This window comes from Idiotropiscis lumnitzeri, chromosome 7 (genome assembly GCF_059441095.1).
Source record: "Idiotropiscis lumnitzeri isolate Australia: NSW breed Sydney's pygmy pipehorse chromosome 7, RoL_Ilum_1.0, whole genome shotgun sequence".
Taxonomy (NCBI): domain Eukaryota; kingdom Metazoa; phylum Chordata; class Actinopteri; order Syngnathiformes; family Syngnathidae; genus Idiotropiscis; species Idiotropiscis lumnitzeri.
Window position 1 is genome coordinate 19,697,195 of NC_142397.1, and position 16,467 is coordinate 19,713,661.

The 16,467-nt window shown below is 43.1% G+C and overlaps 14 non-coding genes across 14 annotated transcripts; all 14 read right to left on the reverse strand.

Annotated features, from left to right (window-relative positions):
- Positions 1-623: 623 nt before the first annotated feature.
- trnag-ccc (transfer RNA glycine (anticodon CCC)) lies at positions 624-694 on the reverse strand. The gene has a single exon. It is a non-coding gene; the product is annotated as a tRNA-Gly (tRNA).
- A 714-nt stretch (positions 695-1,408) lies between these two features.
- On the reverse strand, positions 1,409-1,479 carry trnag-gcc (transfer RNA glycine (anticodon GCC)). Its single transcript has one exon. It is a non-coding gene; the product is annotated as a tRNA-Gly (tRNA).
- An 872-nt stretch (positions 1,480-2,351) lies between these two features.
- Positions 2,352-2,422, reverse strand: trnag-gcc (transfer RNA glycine (anticodon GCC)). The gene has a single exon. It is a non-coding gene; the product is annotated as a tRNA-Gly (tRNA).
- A 1,962-nt stretch (positions 2,423-4,384) lies between these two features.
- trnag-ccc (transfer RNA glycine (anticodon CCC)) lies at positions 4,385-4,455 on the reverse strand. Its single transcript has one exon. It is a non-coding gene; the product is annotated as a tRNA-Gly (tRNA).
- Positions 4,456-5,169: 714 nt separating this feature from the next.
- On the reverse strand, positions 5,170-5,240 carry trnag-gcc (transfer RNA glycine (anticodon GCC)). The gene has a single exon. It is a non-coding gene; the product is annotated as a tRNA-Gly (tRNA).
- Positions 5,241-5,911: 671 nt separating this feature from the next.
- trnag-gcc (transfer RNA glycine (anticodon GCC)) lies at positions 5,912-5,982 on the reverse strand. The gene has a single exon. It is a non-coding gene; the product is annotated as a tRNA-Gly (tRNA).
- Positions 5,983-7,944: 1,962 nt separating this feature from the next.
- Positions 7,945-8,015, reverse strand: trnag-ccc (transfer RNA glycine (anticodon CCC)). Its single transcript has one exon. It is a non-coding gene; the product is annotated as a tRNA-Gly (tRNA).
- Positions 8,016-8,729: 714 nt separating this feature from the next.
- trnag-gcc (transfer RNA glycine (anticodon GCC)) lies at positions 8,730-8,800 on the reverse strand. The gene has a single exon. It is a non-coding gene; the product is annotated as a tRNA-Gly (tRNA).
- Positions 8,801-9,672: 872 nt separating this feature from the next.
- On the reverse strand, positions 9,673-9,743 carry trnag-gcc (transfer RNA glycine (anticodon GCC)). Its single transcript has one exon. It is a non-coding gene; the product is annotated as a tRNA-Gly (tRNA).
- A 1,962-nt stretch (positions 9,744-11,705) lies between these two features.
- On the reverse strand, positions 11,706-11,776 carry trnag-ccc (transfer RNA glycine (anticodon CCC)). The gene has a single exon. It is a non-coding gene; the product is annotated as a tRNA-Gly (tRNA).
- Positions 11,777-12,490: 714 nt separating this feature from the next.
- On the reverse strand, positions 12,491-12,561 carry trnag-gcc (transfer RNA glycine (anticodon GCC)). The gene has a single exon. It is a non-coding gene; the product is annotated as a tRNA-Gly (tRNA).
- An 872-nt stretch (positions 12,562-13,433) lies between these two features.
- trnag-gcc (transfer RNA glycine (anticodon GCC)) lies at positions 13,434-13,504 on the reverse strand. The gene has a single exon. It is a non-coding gene; the product is annotated as a tRNA-Gly (tRNA).
- A 1,962-nt stretch (positions 13,505-15,466) lies between these two features.
- trnag-ucc (transfer RNA glycine (anticodon UCC)) lies at positions 15,467-15,537 on the reverse strand. Its single transcript has one exon. It is a non-coding gene; the product is annotated as a tRNA-Gly (tRNA).
- Positions 15,538-16,320: 783 nt separating this feature from the next.
- On the reverse strand, positions 16,321-16,391 carry trnag-gcc (transfer RNA glycine (anticodon GCC)). The gene has a single exon. It is a non-coding gene; the product is annotated as a tRNA-Gly (tRNA).
- Positions 16,392-16,467: the final 76 nt, after the last annotated feature.

Genomic DNA, 16,467 nt, shown 5'->3' on the forward strand with positions numbered 1-16,467 from the left:
TCCGAACTTAATCACTGGTTCTCATCCAATTATGTGCAACTCAACATTGATAAAACTGATATCCTACTGGTAGGTACCAAGTCCACTCAAGACAGAACTTAGCGTTTTTCACATGACACTTGACAATACCTCAGTTTTACCCCCTGGTCAGGTTTTACTCTGGGTGTCATCCACTCCCTCCTTTCACTGAGAATTAAATAACATGGTCTGATCTGGATAGTTTCTACTTTATGAAATAATTGTCCTGCGTCCCCGTCCATTGTCCTTTTAAAGAGCTTACGTCCTTGCATTTAACCAGTCCTAGTCACAATTACTTTCAATAATTTACTGCAAAAACACCTGATTAAACGCCACAATTGCTAAATTTAGCCCAAAAAACGGATTTCTACATACATTAAAAGGTTCTGACAAATAGCCTCGGGTCTCCACATTAGTAAATCGAGTGTTATTAATATCCTATGCACCGGTAGACGGTGTTGTCATTCCCGCCCTGAAATGAGGCAAACTGCAGATAAAGCTGGGGTCGCAAGAGGGTAATTGACAGATGAAAACAACTTAGGCGTGGCACGTTCCAACAACAGGTCACAATTGTAATTAATACTATATGACATTGCTTCAGCTTTTGCATTGGCCGGGAATTGAACCCAGGGCTCTCGCATGGGAAGCGAGAATTCTACCACTGAACTACCAATGCTTAGTACAGCGCGGTCAATTAGACATAGATGACCACCAAGGAAAACCTTTTTTAATGGACCCAATAAGACCTTTTTTTCCATTCTTGAAACAGTGCAAAATTAACCTATCTCATGCATCAAGTGAACGATACATTCCTTTAACGATGAGATCATTTTGCAGAAATTTTTTAATACTGGGAAATGCACTAACGATCCACGACCATACATTGCGATAATGGATGCCAGTATCAAGACATTGAGAAAACACTGATAACGTCTGATAATGTGACATTGAGATAACATATTTCAGCATTGTGAGACTAAACTGCTGCATTTCTGATAGTTGGAACTCCACCTCTTTATAATTAAGACTACGTTCTATAAAGATAACCGATTTCGACACCTTGTAAAAAGAGGTTTGGCTTTTTGGACTGGCTGTATAAGTCTCACTTCAAGTTTGTGAGGACACTTTTTTCAAATCCCAAACGTGTCCTCCATTACACTGGGTGAATATAGACATGGTTTCGGGAGTTTGAGTTCAAATGAAATTTCCTTACTAATAGCAAAGCTTCTACGTTGGTAGAATTATAATGTCATGAATTGCTGGAGGCTCATTGGGATATAGGCATTATTCGCACTTTGGGTGCGAGAGGTGCTTGGTTCAAATCAGGGATGGTGATGTCCAACAAGAGATCACCCTCACAGTGTACATGTCATGAAGCAACAGCAGCTTTTGCATTGGCCGGGAATTGAACCCCGGCCTCTCGCATGGCAAGCGAGAATTCTACCACTGAACAACCAATGCTTACGAGTCCGGGACGGGGGGTCTGTGTGTTGGCGGAGCTCCCTGTGGCCGTGGGCTGTCATCCCTCTCAACGCGGATGACCTACCCTGGGTACATTTTCTCATATGGTTTCTCTGTGCCTTGCTATGTCTTTCTACGAAGATAGTTTATTAGGTTGTGTTGCAGACCGGGACCCTCTGCACTTTGTCTAGGGTCTACCCCGGTCAGTCCGGGCCTGAGGGGTCTGTGTGTTGGCGGAACTCCCTGTGGCCGTGGGCTGTCATCCCTCTCAGCGCGGATGACCTACCCTGGGTACTTTTTCTCATATGGTTTCTCTGTGCCTTGCCATGTCTTTCTGTCTTTCTACGAAGATAGTTTATTAGGTTGTGTTGCAGACCGGGACCCTCTGCACTTTGTCTAGGGTCTACCCCGGTCAGTCCGGGCCTGAGGGGTCTGTGTGTTGGCGGAACTCCCTGTGGCCGTGGGCTGTCATCCCTCTCAGCGCGGATGACCTACCCTGGGTACATTTTCTCATATGGTTTCTCTGTGCCTGGCCATGTCTTTCTGTCTTTCTACGAAGATAGTTTATTAGGTTGTGTTAATGCGTGTGTTCTGTGTGTATGCGAGTTCAGGCGTGTATGTGGATGTGTCTTGTGTTTATGTTGGGTGGGTGAAATGGGTTTTAGTCTTTTGTTGTAATTTGGATGTTTATATTGTACAGCACTCTGAGCTGCATTTTACGTATGAAAAGTGATATATGAATAAAATTTGATTGATTGATATAGGTATTATTGGCACTTTAGGTGCAAGAGGTTTCTGGTTCAAATCAGGGATGGTGGTGTCCAACAAGAGATCGCACTCATTGCGTACTGCCATGAAGCAGCAGCAGCTTTTGCATTGGCCGGGAATTGAACCCGGGCCTCTCGCATGGCAAGCGAGAATTCTACCACTGAACAACCAATGCTTACAGAGGAATGCCCTTCAGTCATAGACGTCCACTAAGGATAACGTTTTCAAGGGACCAAATGAGACCATTTTTTTCGTTTTTGAAACGTAGCATTATAGCAATGTAAGTAATGCAACAAGTGAATGGTACATTCCTTTTACGATAAGATCACTCTCCACCACTTTATAATTATGACCACGACCTATAAAGATAACCAGTTTTGATGCATTGGTGAGAAGAGGTTTGGCTTTTTGGACTGGGGGTATAAATCTCATTTACGGTGTATGAGGACAAGTTTCGAATCCCAAACGAGTCCTTCTTTACACTGGGTAAATATAAACATTGTTTCTGAACTTTGAGTTCAACTGAAACTCCCGTACTAATAGGAAAGGATCTACGCTGGTAAAATTAGAACGTCATCAATTTGTTGGCTCCTTAGGCCTTGGTTGTCATTTGCAATTTGGGAGCACGCAATTGCTGGTTTAAATACGAACAGGTGCCGATTCAGGCTTGCGGAGACCCGTTTAAACCTCAGGCTACAAGCACATGGTCGCATTCGGCTCATGGGTCTAGGCGGTTGATTCTCGCTTAGGGTGCGGGAGGCTGGGTTCAAATCTCAGACGAGCCACCGCTGAGTTGGAATACACATGGTTTACCAAACTTTGAGTCCGTTAACAATTTCAAAGGCAGACTGGAAAGGGTGACGCTGGTAAACTTAACATGAAATTACAAAACTGAAAACATTACGACTGTACTTAAAAAAAAAACTATACTTCAGGTCCTTGTTATTTCAATAACCTTCGTCTTATCTCCAAAGTCCGATACCTTTCAAAAATCTTGGAAATGACAGTTTCTACCCAGCTCCATTCCCAAATGACCTCCAATAACCTCTATTAATATTTCAAGTCTAGTTTCCGACCTAATGCAGTACAGAAATCTCACTCATCAAGAACACCAATGACCTCCTCCTGGCAAGCCACCCTAGCCTACTTAACATTCTCACCCTCCTCGATCTCTCAGCAGCTTCTGATTCAATTTTAACACCATCTTCCTGAACGGACTCCATTACAGTGGAATTACACAAACACAACTCTTCAATTATTCAACGCCGATGTGTCCGGTGGGACCCAATTCGTTCAACTGACATCATTCAAATCCCACCCATCCCCTGTTTTTTCTGGTGTCCAACAAGGCTCTGTCTTAGGCCCTCTCCACTTCGTTATCTTTATTCTTACCTCTTGTCGAGCTGTTTCACAGTTTAATCATACACTTCCACTGTTATGCAAATGACACTCAGCTCTACCTCGCCACATAACCAACTGCCACTATTCCTGCTTCCTCCCTTTCTGACTGCTTCTCCGAACTTAATCACTGGTTCTCATCCAATTATGTGCAACTCAACATTGATAAAACTGATATCCTACTGGTAGGTACCAAGTCCACTCAAGACAGAACTTAGCGTTTTTCACATGACACTTGACAATACCTCAGTTTTACCCCCTGGTCAGGTTTTACTCTGGGTGTCATCCACTCCCTCCTTTCACTGAGAATTAAATAACATGGTCTGATCTGGATAGTTTCTACTTTATGAAATAATTGTCCTGCGTCCCCGTCCATTGTCCTTTTAAAGAGCTTACGTCCTTGCATTTAACCAGTCCTAGTCACAATTACTTTCAATAATTTACTGCAAAAACACCTGATTAAACGCCACAATTGCTAAATTTAGCCCAAAAAACGGATTTCTACATACATTAAAAGGTTCTGACAAATAGCCTCGGGTCTCCACATTAGTAAATCGAGTGTTATTAATATCCTATGCACCGGTAGACGGTGTTGTCATTCCCGCCCTGAAATGAGGCAAACTGCAGATAAAGCTGGGGTCGCAAGAGGGAAATTGACAGATGAAAACAACTTAGGCGTGGCACGTTCCAACAACGGGTCACAATTGTAATTAATACTATATGACATTGCTTCAGCTTTTGCATTGGCCGGGAATTGAACCCAGGGCTCTCGCATGGGAAGCGAGAATTCTACCACTGAACTACCAATGCTTAGTACAGCGCGGTCAATTAGACATAGATGACCACCAAGGAAAACCTTTTTTAATGGACCCAATAAGACCTTTTTTTCCATTCTTGAAACAGTGCAAAATTAACCTATCTCATGCATCAAGTGAACGATACATTCCTTTAACGATGAGATCATTTTGCAGAAATTTTTTAATACTGGGAAATGCACTAACGATCCACGACCATACATTGCGATAATGGATGCCAGTATCAAGACATTGAGAAAACACTGATAACGTCTGATAATGTGACATTGAGATAACATATTTCAGCATTGTGAGACTAAACTGCTGCATTTCTGATAGTTGGAACTCCACCTCTTTATAATTAAGACTACGTTCTATAAAGATAACCGATTTCGACACCTTGTAAAAAGAGGTTTGGCTTTTTGGACTGGCTGTATAAGTCTCACTTCAAGTTTGTGAGGACACTTTTTTCAAATCCCAAACGTGTCCTCCATTACACTGGGTGAATATAGACATGGTTTCAGGAGTTTGAGTTCAAATGAAATTTCCTTACTAATAGCAATGCTTCTACGTTGGTAGAATTATAATGTCATGAATTGCTGGAGGCTCATTGGGATATAGGCATTATTCGCACTTTGGGTGCGAGAGGGGCTTGGTTCAAATCAGGGATGGTGATGTCCAACAAGAGATCACCCTCACAGTGTACATGTCATGAAGCAACAGCAGCTTTTGCATTGGCCGGGAATTGAACCCGGGCCTCTCGCATGGCAAGCGAGAATTCTACCACTGAACAACCAATGCTTACGAGTCCGGGACGGGGGGTCTGTGTGTTGGCGGAGCTCCCTGTGGCCGTGGGCTGTCATCCCTCTCAACGCGGATGACCTACCCTGGGTACATTTTCTCATATGGATTCTCTGTGCCTTGCTATGTCTTTCTGTCTTTCTACGAAGATAGTTTATTAGGTTGTGTTGCAGACCGGGACCCTCTGCACTTTGTCTAGGGTCTACCCCGGTCAGTCCGGGCCTGAGGGGTCTGTGTGTTGGCGGAACTCCCTGTGGCCGTGGGCTGTCATCCCTCTCAGCGCGGATGACCTACCCTGGGTACATTTTCTCATATGGTTTCTCTGTGCCTTGCCATGTCTTTCTGTCTTTCTACGAAGATAGTTTATTAGGTTGTGTTAATGCGTGTGTTCTGTGTGTATGCGAGTTCAGGCGTGTATGTGGATGTGTCTTGTGTTTATGTTGGGTGGGTGAAATGGGTTTTAGTCTTTTGTTGTAATTTGGATGTTTATATTGTACAGCACTCTGAGCTGCATTTTACGTATGAAAAGTGATATATGAATAAAATTTGATTGATTGATATAGGTATTATTGGCACTTTAGGTGCAAGAGGTTTCTGGTTCAAATCAGGGATGGTGGTGTCCAACAAGAGATGGCACTCATTGCGTACTGCCATGAAGCAGCAGCAGCTTTTGCATTGGCCGGGAATTGAACCCGGGCCTCTCGCATGGCAAGCGAGAATTCTACCACTGAACAACCAATGCTTACAGAGGAATGCCCTTCAGTCATAGACGTCCACTAAGGATAACGTTTTCAAGGGACCAAATGAGACCATTTTTTTCGTTTTTGAAACGTAGCATTATAGCAATGTAAGTAATGCAACAAGTGAATGGTACATTCCTTTTACGATAAGATCACTCTCCACCACTTTATAATTATGACCACGACCTATAAAGATAACCAGTTTTGATGCATTGGTGAGAAGAGGTTTGGCTTTTTGGACTGGGGGTATAAATCTCATTTACGGTGTATGAGGACAAGTTTCGAATCCCAAACGAGTCCTTCTTTACACTGGGTAAATATAAACATTGTTTCTGAACTTTGAGTTCAACTGAAACTCCCGTACTAATAGGAAAGGATCTACGCTGGTAAAATTAGAACGTCATCAATTTGTTGGCTCCTTAGGCCTTGGTTGTCATTTGCAATTTGGGAGCACGCAATTGCTGGTTTAAATACGAACAGGTGCCGATTCAGGCTTGCGGAGACCCGTTTAAACCTCAGGCTACAAGCACATGGTCGCATTCGGCTCATGGGTCTAGGCGGTTGATTCTCGCTTAGGGTGCGGGAGGCTGGGTTCAAATCTCAGACGAGCCACCGCTGAGTTGGAATACACATGGTTTACCAAACTTTGAGTCCGTTAACAATTTCAAAGGCAGACTGGAAAGGGTGACGCTGGTAAACTTAACATGAAATTACAAAACTGAAAACATTACGACTGTACTTAAAAAAAAAAATATACTTCAGGTCCTTGTTATTTCAATAACCTTCGTCTTATCTCCAAAGTCCGATACCTTTCAAAAATCTTGGAAATGACAGTTTCTACCCAGCTCCATTCCCAAATGACCTCCAATAACCTCTATTAATATTTCAAGTCTAGTTTCCGACCTAATGCAGTACAGAAATCTCACTCATCAAGAACACCAATGACCTCCTCCTGGCAAGCCACCCTAGCCTACTTAACATTCTCACCCTCCTCGATCTCTCAGCAGCTTCTGATTCAATTTTAACACCATCTTCCTGAACGGACTCCATTACAGTGGAATTACACAAACACAACTCTTCAATTATTCAACGCCGATGTGTCCGGTGGGACCCAATTCGTTCAACTGACATCATTCAAATCCCACCCATCCCCTGTTTTTTCTGGTGTCCAACAAGGCTCTGTCTTAGGCCCTCTCCACTTCGTTATCTTTATTCTTACCTCTTGTCGAGCTGTTTCACAGATTAATCATACACTTCCACTGTTATGCAAATGACACTCAGCTCTACCTCGCCACATAACCAACTGCCACTATTCCTGCTTCCTCCCTTTCTGACTGCTTCTCCGAACTTAATCACTGGTTCTCATCCAATTATGTGCAACTCAACATTGATAAAACTGATATCCTACTGGTAGGTACCAAGTCCACTCAAGACAGAACTTAGCGTTTTTCACATGACACTTGACAATACCTCAGTTTTACCCCCTGGTCAGGTTTTACTCTGGGTGTCATCCACTCCCTCCTTTCACTGAGAATTAAATAACATGGTCTGATCTGGATAGTTTCTACTTTATGAAATAATTGTCCTGCGTCCCCGTCCATTGTCCTTTTAAAGAGCTTACGTCCTTGCATTTAACCAGTCCTAGTCACAATTACTTTCAATAATTTACTGCAAAAACACCTGATTAAACGCCACAATTGCTAAATTTAGCCCAAAAAACGGATTTCTACATACATTAAAAGGTTCTGACAAATAGCCTCGGGTCTCCACATTAGTAAATCGAGTGTTATTAATATCCTATGCACCGGTAGACGGTGTTGTCATTCCCGCCCTGAAATGAGGCAAACTGCAGATAAAGCTGGGGTCGCAAGAGGGAAATTGACAGATGAAAACAACTTAGGCGTGGCACGTTCCAACAACGGGTCACAATTGTAATTAATACTATATGACATTGCTTCAGCTTTTGCATTGGCCGGGAATTGAACCCAGGGCTCTCGCATGGGAAGCGAGAATTCTACCACTGAACTACCAATGCTTAGTACAGCGCGGTCAATTAGACATAGATGACCACCAAGGAAAACCTTTTTTAATGGACCCAATAAGACCTTTTTTTCCATTCTTGAAACAGTGCAAAATTAACCTATCTCATGCATCAAGTGAACGATACATTCCTTTAACGATGAGATCATTTTGCAGAAATTTTTTAATACTGGGAAATGCACTAACGATCCACGACCATACATTGCGATAATGGATGCCAGTATCAAGACATTGAGAAAACACTGATAACGTCTGATAATGTGACATTGAGATAACATATTTCAGCATTGTGAGACTAAACTGCTGCATTTCTGATAGTTGGAACTCCACCTCTTTATAATTAAGACTACGTTCTATAAAGATAACCGATTTCGACACCTTGTAAAAAGAGGTTTGGCTTTTTGGACTGGCTGTATAAGTCTCACTTCAAGTTTGTGAGGACACTTTTTTCAAATCCCAAACGTGTCCTCCATTACACTGGGTGAATATAGACATGGTTTCGGGAGTTTGAGTTCAAATGAAATTTCCTTACTAATAGCAATGCTTCTACGTTGGTAGAATTATAATGTCATGAATTGCTGGAGGCTCATTGGGATATAGGCATTATTCGCACTTTGGGTGCGAGAGGTGCTTGGTTCAAATCAGGGATGGTGATGTCCAACAAGAGATCACCCTCACAGTGTACATGTCATGAAGCAACAGCAGCTTTTGCATTGGCCGGGAATTGAACCCCGGCCTCTCGCATGGCAAGCGAGAATTCTACCACTGAACAACCAATGCTTACGAGTCTGGGACGGGGGGTCTGTGTGTTGGCGGAGCTCCCTGTGGCCGTGGGCTGTCATCCCTCTCAACGCGGATGACCTACCCTGGGTACATTTTCTCATATGGTTTCTCTGTGCCTTGCTATGTCTTTCTACGAAGATAGTTTATTAGGTTGTGTTGCAGACCGGGACCCTCTGCACTTTGTCTAGGGTCTACCCCGGTCAGTCCGGGCCTGAGGGGTCTGTGTGTTGGCGGAACTCCCTGTGGCCGTGGGCTGTCATCCCTCTCAGCGCGGATGACCTACCCTGGGTACATTTTCTCATATGGTTTCTCTGTGCCTTGCCATGTCTTTCTGTCTTTCTACGAAGATAGTTTATTAGGTTGTGTTGCAGACCGGGACCCTCTGCACTTTGTCTAGGGTCTACCCCGGTCAGTCCGGGCCTGAGGGGTCTGTGTGTTGGCGGAACTCCCTGTGGCCGTGGGCTGTCATCCCTCTCAGCGCGGATGACCTACCCTGGGTACATTTTCTCATATGGTTTCTCTGTGCCTGGCCATGTCTTTCTGTCTTTCTACGAAGATAGTTTATTAGGTTGTGTTAATGCGTGTGTTCTGTGTGTATGCGAGTTCAGGCGTGTATGTGGATGTGTCTTGTGTTTATGTTGGGTGGGTGAAATGGGTTTTAGTCTTTTGTTGTAATTTGGATGTTTATATTGTACAGCACTCTGAGCTGCATTTTACGTATGAAAAGTGATATATGAATAAAATTTGATTGATTGATATAGGTATTATTGGCACTTTAGGTGCAAGAGGTTTCTGGTTCAAATCAGGGATGGTGGTGTCCAACAAGAGATCGCACTCATTGCGTACTGCCATGAAGCAGCAGCAGCTTTTGCATTGGCCGGGAATTGAACCCGGGCCTCTCGCATGGCAAGCGAGAATTCTACCACTGAACAACCAATGCTTACAGAGGAATGCCCTTCAGTCATAGACGTCCACTAAGGATAACGTTTTCAAGGGACCAAATGAGACCATTTTTTTCGTTTTTGAAACGTAGCATTATAGCAATGTAAGTAATGCAACAAGTGAATGGTACATTCCTTTTACGATAAGATCACTCTCCACCACTTTATAATTATGACCACGACCTATAAAGATAACCAGTTTTGATGCATTGGTGAGAAGAGGTTTGGCTTTTTGGACTGGGGGTATAAATCTCATTTACGGTGTATGAGGACAAGTTTCGAATCCCAAACGAGTCCTTCTTTACACTGGGTAAATATAAACATTGTTTCTGAACTTTGAGTTCAACTGAAACTCCCGTACTAATAGGAAAGGATCTACGCTGGTAAAATTAGAACGTCATCAATTTGTTGGCTCCTTAGGCCTTGGTTGTCATTTGCAATTTGGGAGCACGCAATTGCTGGTTTAAATACGAACAGGTGCCGATTCAGGCTTGCGGAGACCCGTTTAAACCTCAGGCTACAAGCACATGGTCGCATTCGGCTCATGGGTCTAGGCGGTTGATTCTCGCTTAGGGTGCGGGAGGCTGGGTTCAAATCTCAGACGAGCCACCGCTGAGTTGGAATACACATGGTTTACCAAACTTTGAGTCCGTTAACAATTTCAAAGGCAGACTGGAAAGGGTGACGCTGGTAAACTTAACATGAAATTACAAAACTGAAAACATTACGACTGTACTTAAAAAAAAAACTATACTTCAGGTCCTTGTTATTTCAATAACCTTCGTCTTATCTCCAAAGTCCGATACCTTTCAAAAATCTTGGAAATGACAGTTTCTACCCAGCTCCATTCCCAAATGACCTCCAATAACCTCTATTAATATTTCAAGTCTAGTTTCCGACCTAATGCAGTACAGAAATCTCACTCATCAAGAACACCAATGACCTCCTCCTGGCAAGCCACCCTAGCCTACTTAACATTCTCACCCTCCTCGATCTCTCAGCAGCTTCTGATTCAATTTTAACACCATCTTCCTGAACGGACTCCATTACAGTGGAATTACACAAACACAACTCTTCAATTATTCAACGCCGATGTGTCCGGTGGGACCCAATTCGTTCAACTGACATCATTCAAATCCCACCCATCCCCTGTTTTTTCTGGTGTCCAACAAGGCTCTGTCTTAGGCCCTCTCCACTTCGTTATCTTTATTCTTACCTCTTGTCGAGCTGTTTCACAGATTAATCATACACTTCCACTGTTATGCAAATGACACTCAGCTCTACCTCGCCACATAACCAACTGCCACTATTCCTGCTTCCTCCCTTTCTGACTGCTTCTCCGAACTTAATCACTGGTTCTCATCCAATTATGTGCAACTCAACATTGATAAAACTGATATCCTACTGGTAGGTACCAAGTCCACTCAAGACAGAACTTAGCGTTTTTCACATGACACTTGACAATACCTCAGTTTTACCCCCTGGTCAGGTTTTACTCTGGGTGTCATCCACTCCCTCCTTTCACTGAGAATTAAATAACATGGTCTGATCTGGATAGTTTCTACTTTATGAAATAATTGTCCTGCGTCCCCGTCCATTGTCCTTTTAAAGAGCTTACGTCCTTGCATTTAACCAGTCCTAGTCACAATTACTTTCAATAATTTACTGCAAAAACACCTGATTAAACGCCACAATTGCTAAATTTAGCCCAAAAAACGGATTTCTACATACATTAAAAGGTTCTGACAAATAGCCTCGGGTCTCCACATTAGTAAATCGAGTGTTATTAATATCCTATGCACCGGTAGACGGTGTTGTCATTCCCGCCCTGAAATGAGGCAAACTGCAGATAAAGCTGGGGTCGCAAGAGGGAAATTGACAGATGAAAACAACTTAGGCGTGGCACGTTCCAACAACGGGTCACAATTGTAATTAATACTATATGACATTGCTTCAGCTTTTGCATTGGCCGGGAATTGAACCCAGGGCTCTCGCATGGGAAGCGAGAATTCTACCACTGAACTACCAATGCTTAGTACAGCGCGGTCAATTAGACATAGATGACCACCAAGGAAAACCTTTTTTAATGGACCCAATAAGACCTTTTTTTCCATTCTTGAAACAGTGCAAAATTAACCTATCTCATGCATCAAGTGAACGATACATTCCTTTAACGATGAGATCATTTTGCAGAAATTTTTTAATACTGGGAAATGCACTAACGATCCACGACCATACATTGCGATAATGGATGCCAGTATCAAGACATTGAGAAAACACTGATAACGTCTGATAATGTGACATTGAGATAACATATTTCAGCATTGTGAGACTAAACTGCTGCATTTCTGATAGTTGGAACTCCACCTCTTTATAATTAAGACTACGTTCTATAAAGATAACCGATTTCGACACCTTGTAAAAAGAGGTTTGGCTTTTTGGACTGGCTGTATAAGTCTCACTTCAAGTTTGTGAGGACACTTTTTTCAAATCCCAAACGTGTCCTCCATTACACTGGGTGAATATAGACATGGTTTCGGGAGTTTGAGTTCAAATGAAATTTCCTTACTAATAGCAATGCTTCTACGTTGGTAGAATTATAATGTCATGAATTGCTGGAGGCTCATTGGGATATAGGCATTATTCGCACTTTGGGTGCGAGAGGTGCTTGGTTCAAATCAGGGATGGTGATGTCCAACAAGAGATCACCCTCACAGTGTACATGTCATGAAGCAACAGCAGCTTTTGCATTGGCCGGGAATTGAACCCCGGCCTCTCGCATGGCAAGCGAGAATTCTACCACTGAACAACCAATGCTTACGAGTCTGGGACGGGGGGTCTGTGTGTTGGCGGAGCTCCCTGTGGCCGTGGGCTGTCATCCCTCTCAACGCGGATGACCTACCCTGGGTACATTTTCTCATATGGTTTCTCTGTGCCTTGCTATGTCTTTCTACGAAGATAGTTTATTAGGTTGTGTTGCAGACCGGGACCCTCTGCACTTTGTCTAGGGTCTACCCCGGTCAGTCCGGGCCTGAGGGGTCTGTGTGTTGGCGGAACTCCCTGTGGCCGTGGGCTGTCATCCCTCTCAGCGCGGATGACCTACCCTGGGTACATTTTCTCATATGGTTTCTCTGTGCCTTGCCATGTCTTTCTGTCTTTCTACGAAGATAGTTTATTAGGTTGTGTTGCAGACCGGGACCCTCTGCACTTTGTCTAGGGTCTACCCCGGTCAGTCCGGGCCTGAGGGGTCTGTGTGTTGGCGGAACTCCCTGTGGCCGTGGGCTGTCATCCCTCTCAGCGCGGATGACCTACCCTGGGTACATTTTCTCATATGGTTTCTCTGTGCCTGGCCATGTCTTTCTGTCTTTCTACGAAGATAGTTTATTAGGTTGTGTTAATGCGTGTGTTCTGTGTGTATGCGAGTTCAGGCGTGTATGTGGATGTGTCTTGTGTTTATGTTGGGTGGGTGAAATGGGTTTTAGTCTTTTGTTGTAATTTGGATGTTTATATTGTACAGCACTCTGAGCTGCATTTTACGTATGAAAAGTGATATATGAATAAAATTTGATTGATTGATATAGGTATTATTGGCACTTTAGGTGCAAGAGGTTTCTGGTTCAAATCAGGGATGGTGGTGTCCAACAAGAGATCGCACTCATTGCGTACTGCCATGAAGCAGCAGCAGCTTTTGCATTGGCCGGGAATTGAACCCGGGCCTCTCGCATGGCAAGCGAGAATTCTACCACTGAACAACCAATGCTTACAGAGGAATGCCCTTCAGTCATAGACGTCCACTAAGGATAACGTTTTCAAGGGACCAAATGAGACCATTTTTTTCGTTTTTGAAACGTAGCATTATAGCAATGTAAGTAATGCAACAAGTGAATGGTACATTCCTTTTACGATAAGATCACTCTCCACCACTTTATAATTATGACCACGACCTATAAAGATAACCAGTTTTGATGCATTGGTGAGAAGAGGTTTGGCTTTTTGGACTGGGGGTATAAATCTCATTTACGGTGTATGAGGACAAGTTTCGAATCCCAAACGAGTCCTTCTTTACACTGGGTAAATATAAACATTGTTTCTGAACTTTGAGTTCAACTGAAACTCCCGTACTAATAGGAAAGGATCTACGCTGGTAAAATTAGAACGTCATCAATTTGTTGGCTCCTTAGGCCTTGGTTGTCATTTGCAATTTGGGAGCACGCAATTGCTGGTTTAAATACGAACAGGTGCCGATTCAGGCTTGCGGAGACCCGTTTAAACCTCAGGCTACAAGCACATGGTCGCATTCGGCTCATGGGTCTAGGCGGTTGATTCTCGCTTAGGGTGCGGGAGGCTGGGTTCAAATCTCAGACGAGCCACCGCTGAGTTGGAATACACATGGTTTACCAAACTTTGAGTCCGTTAACAATTTCAAAGGCAGACTGGAAAGGGTGACGCTGGTAAACTTAACATGAAATTACAAAACTGAAAACATTACGACTGTACTTAAAAAAAAAACTATACTTCAGGTCCTTGTTATTTCAATAACCTTCGTCTTATCTCCAAAGTCCGATACCTTTCAAAAATCTTGGAAATGACAGTTTCTACCCAGCTCCATTCCCAAATGACCTCCAATAACCTCTATTAATATTTCAAGTCTAGTTTCCGACCTAATGCAGTACAGAAATCTCACTCATCAAGAACACCAATGACCTCCTCCTGGCAAGCCACCCTAGCCTACTTAACATTCTCACCCTCCTCGATCTCTCAGCAGCTTCTGATTCAATTTTAACACCATCTTCCTGAACGGACTCCATTACAGTGGAATTACACAAACACAACTCTTCAATTATTCAACGCCGATGTGTCCGGTGGGACCCAATTCGTTCAACTGACATCATTCAAATCCCACCCATCCCCTGTTTTTTCTGGTGTCCAACAAGGCTCTGTCTTAGGCCCTCTCCACTTCGTTATCTTTATTCTTACCTCTTGTCGAGCTGTTTCACAGATTAATCATACACTTCCACTGTTATGCAAATGACACTCAGCTCTACCTCGCCACATAACCAACTGCCACTATTCCTGCTTCCTCCCTTTCTGACTGCTTCTCCGAACTTAATCACTGGTTCTCATCCAATTATGTGCAACTCAACATTGATAAAACTGATATCCTACTGGTAGGTACCAAGTCCACTCAAGACAGAACTTAGCGTTTTTCACATGACACTTGACAATACCTCAGTTTTACCCCCTGGTCAGGTTTTACTCTGGGTGTCATCCACTCCCTCCTTTCACTGAGAATTAAATAACATGGTCTGATCTGGATAGTTTCTACTTTATGAAATAATTGTCCTGCGTCCCCGTCCATTGTCCTTTTAAAGAGCTTACGTCCTTGCATTTAACCAGTCCTAGTCACAATTACTTTCAATAATTTACTGCAAAAACACCTGATTAAACGCCACAATTGCTAAATTTAGCCCAAAAAACGGATTTCTACATACATTAAAAGGTTCTGACAAATAGCCTCGGGTCTCCACATTAGTAAATCGAGTGTTATTAATATCCTATGCACCGGTAGACGGTGTTGTCATTCCCGCCCTGAAATGAGGCAAACTGCAGATAAAGCTGGGGTCGCAAGAGGGAAATTGACAGATGAAAACAATTTAGGCATGGCACGTTCCAACAACGGGTCACAATCGTAATTAATACTCTATGACATTGCATCAGCTTTTGCATTGGCCGGGAATTGAACCCAGGGCTCTCGCATGGAAAGCGAGAATTCTACCACTGAACTACCAATGCTTACTACAGCGCTGTCAATTAGACATAGATGACCACCAAGAAAAATCTTTTTTAATAGACCCAATAAGACCTTTTTTTCCATTCTTGAAACTGCAAAATTAACCTATCTAATGCAACAAGTGAACGATACATTCCTTTAACGATGAGATCATTTTGCGGAAATTATTTAATACTGGGAAATGCACTAACAATCCACAACCATACATTGCGATAATGGATGCCAGTATCAAGACATTGAGAAAACACTGATAACGTCTGATCATGTGACATTGAGATAACATATTTCAGCATTGTGAGACTAAACTGCTGCATTTCTGATAGTTGGAACTCCACCTCTTTATAATTATGACTACGTTCTATACAGATAACCGATTTCGACACGTTAAAAAACGTTTGGCTTTTTGGACTGGCTGTATAAGTCTCACTTCAAGTTTGTGAGGACACTTTTTTCAAATCCCAAACGAGTCCTCCATTCCACTGGGTGAATATAGACATGGTAGAGGGGAGCCCTCTAATCTCGTTGCACACTTGAGTACAATGACAATAAAGGGATTTCTAATTCTAATTCTAATTTCGGGAGTTTGAGTTCAAATGAAACTTCCTTACTAATAGCAATGCATCTGCGCTGGTACAATTAAAATGTCATCAATTGCTGGAGGCTCATTGGGCTAGAGGCATTATTCGCACTTTGGGAGCGAGAGCTTCCTGGTTCAAATCAGGGATGGTGGTGTCCAACAAGAGATCACCCTCACAGTATACAGGTCATGAAGCAACAGCAGCGTTTGCATTGGCCGGGAATTGAACCCGGGCCTCTCGCATGGCAAGCGAGAATTCTACCACTGAACAACCAATGCTTACGACTCAGCTACCTTTAGTCATAGACGTCCACTAAGGAAAACAGTTTTCAAGGGACCAAATAAGACCATTTTT